The sequence below is a fragment of the Helianthus annuus genome, chromosome 14, assembly GCF_002127325.2.
Source record: "Helianthus annuus cultivar XRQ/B chromosome 14, HanXRQr2.0-SUNRISE, whole genome shotgun sequence".
Classification (NCBI taxonomy): domain Eukaryota; kingdom Viridiplantae; phylum Streptophyta; class Magnoliopsida; order Asterales; family Asteraceae; genus Helianthus; species Helianthus annuus.
This window is the reverse complement of record NC_035446.2, coordinates 51,032,896-51,052,363: the sequence shown is the minus strand read 5'-3', so window position 1 is coordinate 51,052,363 and position 19,468 is coordinate 51,032,896. Positions and strand designations below refer to the sequence as shown.

The following is a 19,468-nucleotide window of genomic DNA, read 5'->3' as shown; positions in this document are numbered from 1 at the left end:
TTTTGACAATTGTCACAAACACGTTGTAGAATCAGCTTGTTTCCATTTGTCATACTCATGTGGGATAAAAGCAATTAGTTTCTTGGTGAAGTCAAGAGATATGTGAACACAAAAAATAACAGAGGGTAATCTCAGATTCCATGAATATGGGTGTGTAATCTCACATGGAACGATATCTAATATTCTATCAAACTAGAGGAGAATATTGAATTGACCAAGATTAGAGAAGAATTGCAACTGCCCAAAACAAATAAAATGGAGGTAGCGACAGGGTGACCTCAAATTCAATGTCAGTGAAATGTAATTCTTTGGTAATCTCACACGAAACAATAACTATTATTCAATCAAACAACAGTAGCCGGAATGTTAAGATCGATGCAGGAAGTTTGATTTTGTTATCACAATATTGAAAAATAGAGTGGTGAATCTTCAGATCACATGAGTTAGGAATGACATCACAATGGCGGAGAACAAAGTGGGGAGACCTGTGTTGGCGGCTTTCTGGTCAGAACCGTCGGAAAATGGACGGATGGGGTTTGGGTGCGGTGTTATATATTGTATTTAATAATTAATAATTGATTGTGGGGCCTAATTTATATTTCAGATGATTAATTAGTTTTTTCTTATATTTTAATAAAAGCAAGGGGCAATTTTGTCATTTTACATGGATTTAACGGATAAAACTAACGGAGATCCACTCAAGGGACTATCCGAGTAACAACTCATCAAACCACAGGGAGCACCAGTGTAATTTCCAAAAGTTGGGGACTATAGGTGTTATTTTACCAAACCACAGGGACTATCCGGACATTTTACTCATATATATACTTATATCAAGTTATATAATTGGTGTTAAAGGGTTGAGATCCGAAATTTTTTTAGATCCTTTTTTTTGGCAGATGTTATACTTGGAGCCCAAGAACTCATGTTTTCCAAGCCTGTTCCTGCTCTTGAAATGTGCTAGGACCACCTTTGATCAAGGATACCTCATGGGATATGTGTGATGATCTTGTGGCTTCCAAATTGCTATAAATAGCAAGCCATTTCCACCATAATTCCTTGCTCATTCAATCTTTTTTCTCCCATCTCCTTGGAGCTTGTTTCCAGCCTTATGGAAGTCTCCTACTGAGTTCTAAGACTTCCTAGAACACAAGTAAGTGTTCTTCCTTAGTCCTTTTCTTTATTTTAGCTTGTTATAAGCTAAAAGGTAAATAGTTTGACTTTCTGTTTGACTATCGGTTCTGACCTTAATTGGTCAAGTCAAAATTCAATTGAACTTTGCAACGCGATCATAATCACGAAGGTTATTGGTACGTGCGCGACTATACATATTTTTACAATGAAATTACACACGAATTGGTTTTAAATTTATAAAAGTGATTATTACTTTTACATCAAAACACACACGAAAGAGGCAAGTGTACCCCGTCATATATGTAGTAAAGTATCGGTAAGAACCAAGTATCGATCCACGGAAATGGGCGGAGAAATAATACGAGATCTTTGTCGCTAAACTATCGGTAAAAACATACGTTGTTTTGGTTTTAATTAAACTAACATAAGCATAAACAAATATTTATAAAACATAGTAAATTATATAAATAGCCTTGCTTAATACAGAACCAAAGCATGTCAACTAAGTCGGTTTTGGCACTAGAAGCATTCGGTCAATTTTCCAATTTAAGACAATTAGTATCCATTTCGGGAACCCTAACATGACAATCATTCGGAAAGTTAAAACGATAAACACACTTTAACCACCTAAACTTGTTCTTTAACGTGCGATTGATTAATGTCTACAAAAATCTCCTAAAAATAAGTTAGTCATCCGTTAGAAGTTTTCTAACCTCACTTAATCAAGGAAAGCAACACCGATAAACACAATGCAACCACCGAGACAAGCATAAACTAGATTAAATCACAACCAAGTTCATTTTACAAATCTTACGCATAAATTCACCAAGATAGCAATTTTGGCCGAAACTACTAACTAAGCTAACAAATCATGGCAAGAATTCATAACAACACCATGTAACCCGTTAGAGTCCTTCCGTGAGGGCAAGCTTTCTTGATTAACAATAATTACATTTTATTAAACCACTAACCCGTTAGAGTATCATGGTGCCCACATTTTAACCAAGTTAAACTAGTTAACCAAATTAAAAGTTTACTAATACATGATTAAATAAGCTTCATTTTGCAACTATCTTACCTAACCAAGCACCAAGCATCCAACACAATTACTTATAATCAAGAAATCAATATCAATAACAAGGTTGCAAACTAATCATCAAAGATAATCATAGAAAACACTTCCAAATTTCATTACAAACATAGATTAACATACTAATAGCTATAATCAAGCAAGGGATTGTTGTGTTTTTGCCCAAAGGCTACAATAATACATAAATATTAATCTAAATGCTTGAAACATTAATAAAATTCTGGAAAGGTTAGAAATCCAAACCATAAACAAGCACAAGATTAAGAATCCGGATAGTAAACGAGCAAAACCGGGCAATGTGGCTTGAATCCGGGCTAAAGCTGATGCTTCCGGAGCCTGAAAATCGCCTGTGGAGCTCTCTAAAATTCCAGAGTTCTGATAGAATGGTTCTGTTCTGTTTTTATGCTTTTTCGACGTCGCACGATCGTTCTCCGATCGCACGACCGGGCACTTTAAGCAATTATTGGTGGTGGTCCACCATACTGCGTGACGTCACAGATCGTTGACTGGTCTTCGGACACGCACGGCCGTTCTTCAATTGGCACGGCCGTTCCTTTCCGAGGTCTGGTTGCACGCCTGTTTCTTTGACCGTTCAGTTCCGAGGTCTTGTTTGATCGTCGGATCCGCACGCCCGTTCCGCATACGGCACGACCGTGCCATTTCGGGTTGGCCTTCAATGCGGAGTTGCACCCTCGTTCACTGCCGGTCTTCATGGATCATCGGATATGCACGATCGTGCATAAGGTCGCACGACCGTGCCTCACACCCAGATCAGTTTTTCTAACAGAAGGTTCGTAGCTTCGTCGTTTTATCCGGAAAGTCCTCGTTTTCGCTATCATCTTGTTTGGTGTGCTGTTTTAGGCCTGTAAACAAAAATGTAGATAATTAAGTAACCAAATGACGGTTTTACAGCCGAAAACGCATAAAATAGGGGTAAAACGGGGGACTAAAATATGTGTAAATTAGCGAATATCAAATCTCCCCACACTTGAACCTTGCTTGTCCTCAAGCAAGCTGAACTAAAAAGCAATAAAAGAGAGAAACAAACAAGAACAATAATTTACACACTATTTCATTTAAAACTATTATAAACGGTTAGCCGGTTTGTCGAAAGACAACATCAAAAGAAGCAAACCCAACAAGCATATGCAATTATAATAGCGACAACCAAAAAGCCGTGACTTCACATTTAATTGACTCAACATCTTAATCTTCACACGACTCACAATATTCACACACACTCGGTTTTATTTATGAAACATACATAAAATGTGTATGTGCAAACACTCAATGCCACGTCAATGAAATATGCAATATCATAAGCTTGTCATAAGATCTCGTCTCCACCAACTAACATGCAAATAAGTGTAAATCAAGAGGTCTTTACGGGTTGTAACGTTAGGCTTGGGCGAAGGGTATGGAAGTAGACATATAAAGTGGCGAAAATGGTTAAAACTCGGTAGTAGCGTTTAACTAGCAAGAAAGTATACACCTATATATACAAATGCCTTAAAAAGGCGACTATTGCGCAATCGAGCTTATCAACGAAATTTTAATATTTAAGCATTCAAAATTGCTCGATTTTTATCAACTTCACCCTATTTTAGGGTGTTTTATTTTCTGTATTATTTTATTATTATTTTTTTATTATTTTTTTTTAATTAAACAATAAACTGAAACAAACGCTAGTTAAACGATTATTTTGCCCGAGTTTCAACAATAAAAAGGGGTTTAAAACATATAAAGGCTAAATTTGGCTAAGTGGGCGATAATGTGGGTAAACAAAGGTAAACGGGAAGGCTCGACATGGTTAATCCTAAAGGGTAATATAAGGTGAACGGGGAACACAACACAAAGAACAAGGTTTACACAAAGGGGTAATCTAAGTGCCTCTATCACTTTTACACAAATCCACAAGTTCATGGTCTTAACAAGCATACTAGTGACAAATTCTAAATTACACATAACATCCGGCTCACTCCTATATCCGAAATGAACAAACAAATATATAACAAATAGACTCAAATTTGCTCACGTAACGGATGGAATGGGTAAAAGTGTGAAAACTATCATGTAAGTCTTTCTTTGTTTGTCACGCTTTTCGGTTTCCTTTTTCAAAAATATTTTGCTTGTCGAGTTTTTATCAAGTCCGAAGCTTTCTAAAACACAACCAACCGGTTTATTTATTAAAATATAAACAAAATATAAGTATTTTTGAATGATTTTTCTGACGATTTTGATTTTTTTTAGGACAAACAAAGTTAACAAAGTTAACAAACAAAGTTAACAAAGTTAACCCCCTCCCCACACTTGAACTTCGCATTGTCCCCAATGCGAAACCAAAATATAGAGAAAACGGATAATAGTACTCCCCCTTAAGATGATATCTAATGAAACGAGACTCCCAAAGCTGTGTCTGTCATATGCTCCGGTCCAAGATATGTCGGATCTGCAAGTATGTCACATGTACACCAAAACAGAACAATAACAGAATAACATAAAAACCATAATGTACATAGATACTACCAATTCAAACAAAGACATAACATAAAGTAAAGTGTTTTTTTTTTAAAAAATACAATCCGAGGGTGTTTGAAATACTAGGCAAAAAGAACACCCGAAATAACAAGTACTGAAATAATAATAAAAACCACCAACGAACTACACCACCAACTCCTACTCGTCGTCACCATCATCGTCTCTTGTGAAGGATGGGCCTGCATCACCATAACCAGGTGGGTTCCACGGTGGGAACTATGGAGGGTGCTGAAAGTAGTCGGGATATGCATGGTGCATCTCCCCGAACAAGTATGAAAATCCGGCACTCACCCCCTGGTATAAGCTCTCTTGGCTACGCCTAAGCTGATCCTGAGTGGCCCTGAGCTGATCCTGACTAGCCCGGATCTTGTCGATGTATGTACCATGCTGCTCTTGCGTAACACGCATCTGCTGGAACTGCTGATAAAACTCAGGCCAATCCTGATGCTGGTGGTACTCATGGTGCTGCGGCACATGTGGCGGTGTCTGGTGTGGTGGTGTGTGCGGTCCGTGCTGCTGCTCCTGCATCTCTACATCCTTTTCGTCTGCTGGAAGCGGGGGTAACGGGTCCCAGACCTCATTGTTGAGCCCCCTCAACCTATCCCCGTGATTAGTCTCAACAATTACCCCCATCACCTTCAACGACCTGATGTCGACATGAACCCCCTCGGTTATCAGAGTGAGACCCTGAAGCACCTCCTCAGTCATAACGTGTTCATTATACGCTATTTCGGTCACATACTGACCGCCATGTATCTGACTCTTAGGAGTCCTCCCTGAGCACTTGACAAAGTATTTAGCCATTCGCGCAGCAAGGTTGATAGGTGCTTGCTCTACCAACGCATATAGAAAAATCAGATCTGGTGTTGGACAGCTACCAAGACTGTCCATGCGACCGCATATAGTGTGGCTAAACACATGGTACATCACTCGCACCAGAGGGTCTCTAAGTCGCGAGGCCTTCGACATCCTCGGGTTGTAGGGGTCCCCAACGGCATTTGCAGCCCAAAACGCATCTCGTGCTGCATCAGAAGGGAAGGTGAACTGCTCTGTAAAGACATTGGGATCATCCATGTCTTCTCTAGTGTAAATCCCGAGCCTCCTACCCAAACGACCAACCGACCACCTATGCCATCGACCACATAACCTGAAAGCTATCCGCTCCTTGTGGCGGAATTTGGGTCGTCGAGCAGCAACCGGCTTTTCGTAGGCATACGATGCGAAGAACTCTATGGTCAGCTCCAAGTAAACGGGTCGGTTGCAACCGACCAGATTTGTAAGTGGGCGACTCATCATGTTTTCTAATCGGTCATACTGATTGAGTTCTTGCATCACCTCCCAATCCAACCATCTAGGGACTCCGAACTGCCCTCTCCGGGCCCATAATGCGTCTCGTTTTGGAATGCATAAAGCCTCACACTCGTCGTTGGGATCGAACTGAAGGAAAGGATGATTCATCTGCACGAGGAATATAGTTAGAAATCATGGAACAGGAAAAATTTCATTCGAAAACAGCAGAACGCACAATTATGAAGGTTCTGTCAAACTGATCTGGGCGATTGGCACGGGCGTGCGGCCTGTCGCACGGTCGTGCATCACCGAGATCGAGCAAATGTGGCCGGCACATGTCGTAACCGCACGGCGTGCGACGAACGGCACGACCGTGCAATACCGAGCCAACATCAGAATCAGTGAACAGCCGGCAAGGCACGACCGTTCCACAAGGGAACGACCGTGCAACTCCGATTCTGCAGTTTTTCGAACCCCTGATCTAATAACAGCCTGATTTTTGCAATTTTCAACAAGTATTGGGCTAACAGGGGTCGGAATCTCAACCGGGTGTTCATGATATACATGATTCTTGCAAGGGCTAGGGTTTCGATTTGTTTATGAAGAGAACCCTAGAAAATCCTTGAAGAATCAGATGAATCTAGCCTAGAAAGCGAAGAAATTGAAAATCTACAAGAAGGAACTTACCGTGCGAAGAGATAGGTGAAACCGTGCGAAGAAACCGTGCGATTTAAGGCAAAAACGCTCTGGAACGGTCTGCAGCAGTTAGGGTTCGCGAATTGTGAATGGGGGCTGCAGATGAGGGTATTTATATTGGCAAATGACCAAACTGCCCTTAGCCAGTCGCACGGTCGTGCGCGGGAATGCACGGTCGTGCGTCGCCGACATTTGGCTGACCTGGCATGCTTTTCTCGGTGATGCACTGGGGGTGCGACTCACCGTTCCTGTCAGCCCGCAATCGCACGGGCGTGCGACAGGTGGCACGGCCGTGCCATATCTGCAGATCAGAATTTTCTGCAGTAATCAGTTTCAGCACCCTTTTCGGCCGTTTTTCGCCATTTTTACCATCCGCAAACTGTTTTAACAATATTACCACGTAGACCCTTCACTTGGCACGTATGAAAACTGTACAAACTAACAAAAACTACCTAACTAACCTAAATTACGCTAAAACTACTAAAACACAAAAAAGGACAATTTTACCCTTATAGCGCCAAAGACGCTCCTGCTACATTTTTGTCGGCGAGTCAGTAGCGTAGACTCATGCTAAATTTTTGTCGACGAGTCGATAGCAAGACTCCAAGCTAAAACTAGAAAAATAAATCCTAAATGACAATACTACCCCTAAAGCGCAAAATACGCTCTTGCTGCATTTTTGATCCGCGAGTCAGCAGCGTAGACTCTCTTCTCCCCACACTTATGATGTGTGCGGGGTTTGGAGTTCAATGACCTCCATCACCGATTCTGTCGGCCCGGCAACGTATAACTTCAAGCGATGGCCATTTACTTTGAAAATAACGCCGTCCGCGTTCTCTATTGCAACAGTCCCATACGGAAATACCTCTTTAACCGTGTATGGGCCTGTCCAACGTGAATGAAGCTTCCCGGGAAATAAGCACAACCGCGAGTTGTAAAGAAGAACAAGATCGCCCGCTTGGAATTCTTTGTGGTCCTTCAAGCGTTTATCGTGCAATCTCTTCGTGCGCTCCTTGTACAACACGGAGCTCTCATAAGCGCGTTGTCGCAACTCTTCCAATTCATGAATCTGGAGAAACCGGGCTTCACCTCCGGCTTTTAGGTCCAGATTTGCGGTTTTTAGAGCCCACATCGCTTTATGCTCCAACTCAACCGGTAAATGACATGCCTTTCCGTACACAAGCCTAAAGGGAGTAGTCCCAATAGGCGTCTTGTAAGCCGTACGGAAAGCCCACAACGCTTCATCTAGCTTATCCGACCAATCCTTGCGGTTTGCACCTACCGACTGCTCAAGGATTCTTTTCAGCCCCCGGTTCGTGACTTCCACCTGCCCGCTTGTCTGTGGATGATAAGGCGTGGATAGACGGTGATGCACACCGTAACGGGACAAAGCTCTCTCGAGCTGAGTATTGCAAAAATGCGTCCCTCTGTCACTGATAAGCGCTTTCGGAGCGCCGAACCGGGCAAATAAGCTCTTCAAAAATCTCACGACCACCCTGGCATCATTGGTGGGTAAGGCTTGTGCCTCCGCCCACTTCGATACATAGTCAACCGCGACCAGGATGTACTTATTACCTCGTGAGGGGGGAAATGGTCCCATGAAGTCTATCCCCCAGATATCAAAGACTTCACAAACCTGAATCCAGTTTTGAGGCATTTCATCACGTGCCGATATATTTGTCGCTCTCTGGCAAGCATCGCACGCTCTAACCCAACTCTGCGCATCACGAAATATGGTCGGCCAATAAAACCCGGAATCCAACACCTTCTTGGCGGTAAGGTTGGCTCCATGGTGGCCTCCGGTAGGTCCCTCGTGACAGTGGCGCAGAATATCGGTCGCCTCATTCCCTGAAACACATCTCCTAATCACCTGATCAGCACCTACCCGAAACAAGTAAGGGTCATCCCAAATGTAGTGCTTGACATCCGAAAAGAATTTCCTCTTTTGCTGGTGAGTCAACCCTTTAATCAGAATCCCGCAAGCAAGGTAGTTCGCAAGGTCAGCGAACCATGGCGACTCATCGCATATCTCAACACTCATCAAAGACTCGTGTGGGAAGTTGTCATTTATGGAATCCCAACGCGCGTCCACGATGTCTCCATGCTCTAACTGAGATAGATGGTCAACCGCTACATTCAACGCACCCTTTTTATCTTGAATTTCAATATCAAACTCCTGCAGCAACAAGATCCACCTGATCAGACGCGGTTTGGCGTCCTGTTTGCTGAAGAGATATCGGATGGCAGCGTGATCAGTATATACAACGGTTTTCGAAAGCACCAAGTACGATCTAAATTTGTCAAATGCGAAAACGACCGCTAAGAGCTCTTTTTCTGTCGTGGTATAATGCTCCTGAGCGTCGTGAAGAGTTTTGCTCGCATAATAGATCGGGTGAAAGTGCTTTTCTCTTTTTTGGCCAAGAACGGCCCCTATAGCATAATCACTCGCGTCGCACATAATCTCAAACGGCAGACTCCAGTCGGGTGCAACTAAAATAGGGGCCTCAATCAACTTTTGCTTGAGAAGGTCAAAGGCTCTCAAGCAATCATCTCCGAATATGAACGGAGCGTCTTTCTCCAACAAACGGGTCATGGGTCTAGCGATTTTTGAAAAATCTTTGATGAATCGCCGATAGAACCCGGCATAACCGAGAAAGCTCCGTATCGCTCGCACAGAGGTGGGAGGTGGAAGTCGTGAAATGATATCCACTTTGGCTGGATCGACCTCCATACCAGCATGCGAAATCTTGTGTCCCAGAACTATGCCCTCCTTCACCATGAAGTGGCATTTCTCCCAGTTCAGGACAAGATTCGTCTCCTCACACCTCTTTAACATCTTTCTCAAATTTTCCAAGCAGTGATCGAAGGAATCCCCGAATACCGAAAAATCATCCATGAAAACCTCCATGGAATCCTCGATCATGTCATGGAAAATTGCAACCATGCATCTCTGGAAGGTCACTGGTGCATTACACAACCCGAAAGGCATCCGCCGGTAGGCGAATGTGCCGAGGGGCAGGTAAAGGTAGTCTTCTCCTGATCCTCAGGAGCGATAGGAATCTGAAAGTACCCAGAGAATCCGTCTAGGAAACAGTAATACAACTTCCCCGACAGGCGTTCCAACATCTGGTCGATGAATGGAAGCGAGAAGTGATCCTTGCGAGTAGTATCATTGAGTTTGCGGTAGTCAATGCAAACTCGCCACCCAGTGATGGTACGGGTAGGAATTAGTTCATTCCTATCATTCGAGACTACAGTCATACCACCTTTCTTAGGTACGACCTGCACTGGACTCACCCACACAGAGTCCGAAATAGGATAAATCATGTCGGCATCCAACAACTTAATTACCTCCTTCTTCACAACGTCCTTCATATTTGGATTTAAACGCCTCTGATGCTGAACACATGGTTTGTACTCGTCTTCCATCAGAATCTTGTGAGTACAAAAAGAAGGATTGATGCCCTCAATATCCATGATTTTCCATGCAATGGCTCTCTTATGAAGTCTCAGAACCTCGAGAAGCTGATTTTTCTCATCCTTTTCCAATGATGCCGAAATTATGACCGGTAAGCGACCGCTCCTCGTCAAGAAATGCATACTCGAGATGGGGCGGGAGTTCTTTCAACTCCAAAGGCGTCGGATCTTCAACCAAAGGCTTTGCTTCCTCCTCTTTTACATGACTAATTTCTAGACATCTCTCCGGACTCTGGGAACCATCGTCACCAATCTAATAGACTGGCTGCTCGAAATCGTGGCCCTCCTGCGTAATGCCAATCAGGTCCCCACACGATAGACGTGTGTCTGAATCAATCTCGTCAATAGTACCTTGAAAATGAGAGCACACACATGCATCGACAATGTCGACGTAATAAAGCTTGTCATCGTGACATTGCGGATGCTGCATCGATCTTTTGATATCGAATGTCACGTGCTCATCATTCACTCGGAGTGTGATTTGGCCAGCTGCCACATCAACAATCGTCCTCGCTGTATTGAGGAAAGGACGTCCAAGTATCAAAGGTACCCTTGAATCTTCGTCCATGTCAAGGATAACAAAATCCACGGGGAAAACAAATTTATCGATTTTTACAAGCATGTTTTCCACAAATCCGCGCGGATACTTTATTGAGTGATCTGCCAACCGAATGCTCATCCTAGTGGGTGACGGCTCACCCAGATCCAGCTTTGTAAAAACCTTATACGGCATAAGGTTGATACTCGCTCCCAAGTCAGCCAATCCATGGCTAACAGACATGTTTCCAATCAAACACGGGAGCGTAAAGCTACCAGGATCTCCCATTTTCGTGGGCAGACGGTTTTGCAGAACGGCGAAACAAGTTTCATTCATCACCACACATGATATATCCTCGAGCTTCTGTTTATTCGAGAGGATATCCTTCAGGAATTTCGCATACTTTGGCATCTGGGCCAAGGCTTCAACAAACGGTATATTGATGTGTAGTTGCTTAAACAACTCAAGGAACTTACCGTATTGCTCTTCGTTCTTCTGTTTCTTCAGCCTGCCTGGATAAGGTACTGGTGGAGTGTAATCTTTGACCGGCTCCTGGACTTGTGCTGTACTTGCTGGGCGTAGCCTGGCTTGCACCTCGTCCGGTGTGTCAGTCGGGACCGCTTCAGTGATTGGTGCTGAGTCCGATATGACGGGTCCGGTAGTTTTTCCACTCCTGGTCATGATCGCATTCACATGCCCGCCCGCGTTTGGTTCTGTATTACCCGGAAGACCGCCTGGGGGTCTTTTGGACATCATCTGCGCCAGCGGACCAACCTGATTCTCAATATTCTGAATCGTGGCTTTCTGACTCCTCATTTCTCCCTCGTTAGCTAGAAAACGATCTTCGCTTTGTTGGTATCGTTTTTCAGAGCTAGAGAGAAGCTGAGCCATCATATCCTCCAGCTTGGAGCTAGACTGAGGGGCCTGCTGCTGGGAGCTACTCCCAGTGCCCTGATTCTGGTACAAGTATGGACGCTGCTGGTAGGGTTGGTTGTACTGCTGGTACTGCTGACCCTGCTGAGGCGCTGGAGCACGCTGAGTGAACCCCAATGGGTTCTGATTTCCTGTGTTCGCTCGCCACCCAAAATTTGGGTGATTTCTCCAACCGGGATTATAGGTGTTGCTGTACGGGTTGTTCTGCAGCCTTACTTGATTACTCACGAAATCTACTTCTTCGTGGCCCTCATATACGACTCCCTGAAAACATGCCCCAGGCTCGTGTGACACTCCGCACTGGTCACATCCCGAGCCAGCATGCGCAATCATCTGGGACCTGTCGAATCTCGATGCAAGAGCCGAGATTTGTGCAGTAATGGCCATGTAGTCAGCATGAACTCCTGAACGAGATGATGATGATGATGCCCTACCTCTATCTCCGTCCCGACGCGAGCTGGATTTCAACGCAGCTTTTTCTATAATATCATACGCTTCAGTCGGCGTCTTAGTTCCAAGATCGCCTCCCGCGTTCACGTCTAATCGCTCCTGCGTATTATAGCTGAGCCCCTGATAGAACGTCAAAACCAGCTGTCGCTTGGAGAAGCCATGATGTGGCACATCAATCAACAAATCCTTGAATCTCTACCAAGCCGCATGCAACGACTCGCCCTCGTCCTGGCGAAAGGAAACAATCCGGTTTCGTAGCTTGTTCGTTTTCTCAGGTGGGAAATATTTCTGCATAAACTGCTCCGCCAACTGATTCAAGGTCCTGATGGACCCGGCAGGAAGTGACATAAGCCAAGCTCTAGCTTTGTCACGTAATGAAAACGGAAACAACCTCGACCGAATCGCATCCTCCGAAACACCTGTAATCCTAAATGTCGAACAAATAGCAAGAAAAGCAGCGATATGCCTCCCGGGATCCTCATGCTCACGTCCGTCAAACTGTACTGAATTCTGCACCATGTTAATAATACTAGATCTAATTTCAAAAGTAGGTGCATCTATAGTGGGCTGAAGGATACTCGGCTCCAGGCCTGCCCTTCCAGGCTGATTTGTTTCATTCAATGGTCGGTCGTCGTCCGCCATGACGACTCTCTCCTCGTCCCCTGAGCTTTCGTCTTCAGAGATAATCACCGGCTCGTCGATTGCATTTGCTATGCGTTGTGCAATGACAAGTGACCTTTCGCGCAGCCTCTTACTTCTTCTAAGATTATGCGCTGGTTCGTCAGTAGGCTCAGCAATAGCGGGCGCGGGAGTTGAGGACATCAACCTACAAACGAAAAACTGACACAATGAATAGTTTATTAATAAATAATGTTTATTTTTAGCTGAATATTAACAGAATATGTATAAAAATAGGCTGAAAATTTTATAAAAATCCGAAAATGGGCCAAAATTTTTATAAAAATTAAAGCAATGAAAACAATCGATTCGGCTAGTGTAAAACCGATTTTTAAGAGCCAAAAATTCAACGAATAAATGAATAATGAGTCCGAATTCGAACAAATAAATGGAATAAAAATTCACAAGTGTACAAAAGAATCATGAAAACGAATAAAATGAATTAAAATCAAGAAATATTAACAAATAAATAAACAAATAAATAACTAAGAAAATATTCACATATATTAACAAGTATATACACCGATAAAACAATGACTCGGGTCGTTCCTAAAACTCGCCATTCCCCGGCAGCGGCGCCAAAAACTTGGTACGTGCGCGACTATACATATTTTTACAATGAAATTACACACGAATTGGTTTTAAATTTATAAAAGTGATTATTACTTTTACATCAAAACACACACGAAAGAGGCAAGTGTACCCCGTCATATATGTAGTAAAGTATCGGTAAGAACCAAGTATCGATCCACGGAAATGGGCGGAGAAATAATACTAGACCTTTGTCGCTAAACTATCGGTAAAAACATACGTTGTTTTGGTTTTATTTAAACTAACATAAGCATAAACAAATATTTATAAAACATAGTAAATTATATATAAATAGCCTTGCTTAATACACAACCAAAGCATGTCAACTAAGTCGGTTTTGGCACTAGAAGCATTCGGTCAATTTTCCAATTTAAGACAATTAGTATCCCTTTCGGGAATCCTAACATGACAATCATTCGGAAAGTTAAAACGATAAACACACTTTAACCACCTAAAATTGTTCTTTAACGTGCGATTGATTAATGTCTACAAAAATCTCCTAAAAATAAGTTAGTCATCCGTTAGGAGTTTTCTAACCTCACTTAATCAAGGAAAGCAACACCGATAAACACAATGCAACCACCGAGACAAGCATAAACTAGATTAAATCACAACCAAGTTCATTTTACAAATCTTACGCATAAATTCACCAAGATAGCAATTTTGGCCGAAACTACTAACTAAGCTAACAAATCATGGCAAGAATTCATAACAACACCATCTAACCCGTTAGAGTCCTTCCGTGAGGGCAAGCTTTCTTGATTAACAATAATTACATTTTATTAAACCACTAACCCGTTAGAGTATCATGGTGCCCACATTTTAACCAAGTTAAACTAGTTAACCAAATTAAAAGTTTACTAATACATGATTAAATAAGCTTCATTTTGCAACTATCTTACCTAACCAAGCACCAATCATCCAACACAATTACTTATAATCAAGAAATCAATATCAATAACAAGGTTGCAAACTAATCATCAAAGATAATCATAGAAAACACTTCCAAATTTCATTACAAACATAGATTAACATACAAATAGCTATAATCAAGCAAGGGATTGTTGTGTTTTTGCCCAAAGGCTACAATAATACCTAAATATTAATCTAAATGCTTGAAACATTAACAAAATTCTGGAAAGGTTAGAAATCCAAACCATAAACAAGCACAAGATTAAGAATCCGGATAGTAAACGAGCAAAACCGGGCAATGTGGCTTGAATCCGGGCTAAAGCTGATGCTTCCGGAGCCTGAAAATCGCCTGTGGAGCTCTCCAAAATTCCAGAGTTCTGATAGAATGGTTCTGTTATGTTTTTATGCTTTTTCGACGTCACACGGTCGTTCTCCGATCGCACGACCGTGCAATTTAAGCAATTATTGGTGGTGGTCCACCATACTGCGTGACGTCACAGATCGTTGACTGGTCTTCGGACACGCACGGCCGTTCTTCAATTGGCACGGTCATTCCTTTCCGAGGTCTGGTTGCACGCCTATTTCTTTGGTCGTTCAGTTCCGAGGTCTTGTTTGATCGTCGGATCCGCACGTCCGTTCCGCATACGGCACGACCGTGCCATTTCGGGTTGGCCTTCAATGCGGAGTTGCACCCTCGTTCACTGCCGGTCTTCATGGATCATCGGATATGCACGGTCGTGCACAAGGTCGCACGACCGTGCCTCACGCCCAGGTCAGTTTTTCTAACAGAAGGTTCGCAGCTTCGTCGTTTTATCCTAAAAGTCCTCGTTTTCGCTATCATCTTGTCTGGTATGCTGTTTTAGGCCTGTAAACAAAAATGTAGATAATTAAGTATCTGAATGACGGTTTTACGACCGAAAACGCATAAAATAGGGGTAAAACGGGGGACTAAAATATGTGTAAATTAGCGAATATCAGTTATAATCCCTTGCGATTGCACATTCTGATTACCACGTTTACTGGTCGAAGTGATGAGTCAAAGTTTTGGTCAAAGATGCACATAATGTGCATTTTACGACGAAACTATTTTCGGGTATCAAAACTCCAAGTTTTGATACCAAATCAGTTTTATAACTTAGTTAGACATTTTTTGACATGTCTAACTCGTCACTTCAAGTTTAGTGCTTTATTAGGGTCGTAAGTTGAGCGGTCTTGACCACCGCTTTGACTTTCGAATCCGACCCATTTGGTCGATCTTAGGATCCGACCAAACACATATTTGTGACCATAGTTTTATAGGGAATAACCTACTGAGGTTATACCTTATGGTCACGTTGTTTGGTTAGTGTTATGATAAGTCGCTTCAAAGTTCTTAAAAAATGACCAAAATGCCCTTTTGTGCATAAATCAATTTTAAGCATGTAACCAAACTTTTGACATATAAACTGATGTTACAACATTATCAAACATGTTTTGACATATAAGACTTATCATAAGACATATTTAACCATCCGAACATATAGTTACGCAAATGACCCGTTAAAGTAGCGTAAACTACCTTAACGAGTCATAACGGGTCAAAAGCACTTAGGATCCTTTCCGAATGAAAATTCTAAGCTTATTAAACCATATCATACGAGTCCCAACACTCGTTTGGTTTATAAGACTTTATTATATCCAATCTCCCGTTAAATGTCTCGACACACTAACATAAGTTATCCGACACATTAGGACACGTTTGAGCTTTGTTATTTCCATTGATACAAGGAAACTTTCGCAATCCCAGGTGAGTACATAGTTCCCCTCTTTTACGTTTTGCAAATGTTTTGGGGTGACTCATATGTGCTAAATCATTTTTAAGTTTTCAAAAATAAAGTCGATGGTTTATATATAACACTACGATTTCAATAATGTGAACAACTTGTTGGTGCATTATCCATGACACGAATGACATTTATTAACATTGATCACGCTGACCGGTAGTATGTTATGGTACCATAGGACTGACAATCTCGTTATTGAACTGCCCACTGGATTTGGTGGAAGTTTGGGTAACGACAGAAACTGTTTATGATTAACAAATCATTTGTTGGTTTGTTAATCTATTTAAAGAGACCTTTTTGAGGTCTATTAAAGATACCCCTTGGGTGGTATAGTCAACACAGGTTTGAATGTGTTCATTAAAGAACGACCAAAAGTTTTTCACAATTAAAACACGGACGATTGATTGATGACATAGACACTTGGTTTATGACACAGACAAATGGTTTATGACACAGACAAATGGTTTATGACACGGACAATTGGTCTATGACACGGAAAAATGGTTTTGAACAATGTCACGCAATGATTTTCACTTAAAGATATAAACCATATAATGTTATCTTTTAAATCGACTTATTAGTCGGTTTTACAAAACAAATGTTTTCGGCCAAGATTCATGGCTACAAGGTTTTTGTTTTACTTATGTCAACTTGTAAAGTTGGTAAAATATATTGCAATATCAAACACTTTTTGATTTCAAGGTTCATACTCGTCGACCCTCGAAGTCGGACGAGGTATTGCAATATGAATTCAAAGCCAAGAATTTGACACACAAAACCTATGTACTCGCCAGCTTTTTATGCTGACTGTCTCTTCACATATGTTTCAGGAGCTATTGTTTGATGACATGAATGCATACTTCACATAGGTTGGACGCGGGCCTTAGTGACTTTAAAACATGAAAGACAATTTACTGTATTTTGTTCCCTGTTTATCCCAAGACAATGTAAACAATTATCTTAATAATACAAAACTTTAAATACCATGTGTTGTGAAACAATTCCTGTAACGTGACTCCCCGATGTTTCCGTCGCGGTTTGTTGTTTTACGCGATCGGGGTGTTACAAAAATCACTTGGTATTGTCTGTGAAAAAAAATATATATTAAAAAGGCAGATTATGTCACACCCCCAAAATCCACACGCGGAGTATCACCGCTTGGGAGCGTGACTGACCAGGATCAAGCCACCAATCATATTGAACATGTAAATAATATTAAGTAAAATAAATGCAAACTATCCATTCAATACGATAGGTGTTTAAAAACATAACCATAGTTTCAAAGTGTAGCGGAAGCATAGTAACTAAACCAACAATAGATAATAGTTTTAAAAGTCATATTAGTTCAACGTAGAAAATACGATCCCTGTCCACAACGACCCGCTTCTCCAGTGCAAGCTCCAAGTACCTAACGATCTGCAAGGCATGTAACAGAATGATCAACAAACTAGTTGAGCGAGTTCACAGTAAGTAAATGCGTAACAGTAAGTAACATGTGGCTCTACAGGGCCAATAGTAAGCTATACAGGTGGGGGCTTCCCATATTATGTGACCACTAGACTATTCGTATCATCCCTGTTCTTCGTCCGAGAACAGTAGTATATGACCACGTAGGTGTTATCCAACCTACGGAAGAAGTAAGTAATGCGTACACGTAGGTCTTACGTGCGTATCCTTTGTATCGAGGATAGTAATTGGCATGTGACCACGTAGGTGTTATCCAACCTACGGAAGAAGTAAGTAATGCGTACACGTAGGTCTTACGTGCGTATCCTTTGTAACGAGGATAGTAATGGCATATGACCACGTAGGTGTTATCCAACCTACGGAACCACGTAGGTGTTATCCCAACCTACGGAACCGTCCTGACATCTGAGGACTATGATAGATGATAGTCTAGGAAAAGCATATATACGTTCTTAGTCAATGATAACCTTTAACCCATTCCCACGACCCGGGAATCCCATGCCTTAGTAGGAGTGTGAACTCACCTTGGTTTGCTCGGTATGCTAGGTTATGCACTCACAAGTAATTAATCAAGTCCTATTGTATGCACGTATAACAAATCAGTTCATGTTCACAATGATACACATGCAATTTAATGTTCACATAACAGTCAGTTTGCATATCGGCACATCACGTATCGTTTCACATTTAATCATTAACTATCATTCGATTCACATTACCCATCCTTCGATACATTGCTCATCCTTCGTTCCAACAATTATCACAACTATCACAATTATGTTTCGACACGTCTTTCGATACACAGTTATCATCTTACGATTCATGGTTATCTTTCGACACATCAGCTATGTTTCGACATAGTTATCCTTCGACACACAGATTATGTTTCGGTCAACACACTATCTTTCGGTCAACACAACTATCTTTCGGTCAACACAATATCTTTCGGTCAACACCATATCTTTCGGTCAACACAACTATCTTTCGGTCAACACAATATCTTTCGGTCAACACCATATCTTTCGGTCAACTATCAATTCCTAACAGTTTCAGTACGTCATCGATCAAACAGGCAGATTTCAATTGTTTCTCAAGAACCCTAATCGAACCATACATGAACACAACCTATTTACATTCAATCAGGTTAACTTTAAAACACGACAAGTTCATAACTAATCAAGATCAATACTCGAACCCATGGCGTAACAATCCGATTAACATAAATATTTTCCAAAACATACATACCAACCGATTACAATATGAACAATCCGATTAACATCCATATCCGATTAACATACATATCCGGTTAATATACAAACAACATATTGCAATACTAACATACATATCCGGTTATCATAGCCGATCCACAAAACATTATCATTGAACATCATCAAAACAGATCCGATTAACATACATATCCGATTAACATACTAACAATATATTGCAAGACAATTTATAAATCATGAAATCATATACACTTTAAACACTAACCAGAATAGAAGGCAAGAGAATTGATTAACAAGAAGTCTCCGTAAGTTTGTGGTTGCCGTCACAAGTAGAGGTGCTCTAGGGTTTTTAGAAAATAACCACCGATTTACATGCATTCTTAATTATAAACGTATCACAGGAATGGGCCAAGCCCACTAGAAGGACTGGGCCGAAAGATGTCGAAGGATATGTTTCGGGATTCTTCGGGCCGAAAGATGTCGAAGGATCCTGTCTTTGCTCGAAGGGTATATTTCGAGATCCTTCGAACCTAAGGTTATCTTTCGTGATCCTTCGATCTGTATGTCATGTTTCGTGATCTAGACTAAGTGTTTTAATAATAAATTCTAATATTATTTTCTACCA

General features: G+C 41.7%; 1 long non-coding RNA gene across 1 annotated transcript; it reads left to right on the top strand.

Annotated features, from left to right (window-relative positions):
• Positions 1–1,072: 1,072 nt before the first annotated feature.
• On the top strand, positions 1,073–17,151 carry LOC110938198. Its single transcript, XR_002591276.1, has 2 exons — positions 1,073–1,153; positions 16,981–17,151. It is a non-coding gene; the product is annotated as an uncharacterized LOC110938198 (long non-coding RNA).
• Positions 17,152–19,468: the final 2,317 nt, after the last annotated feature.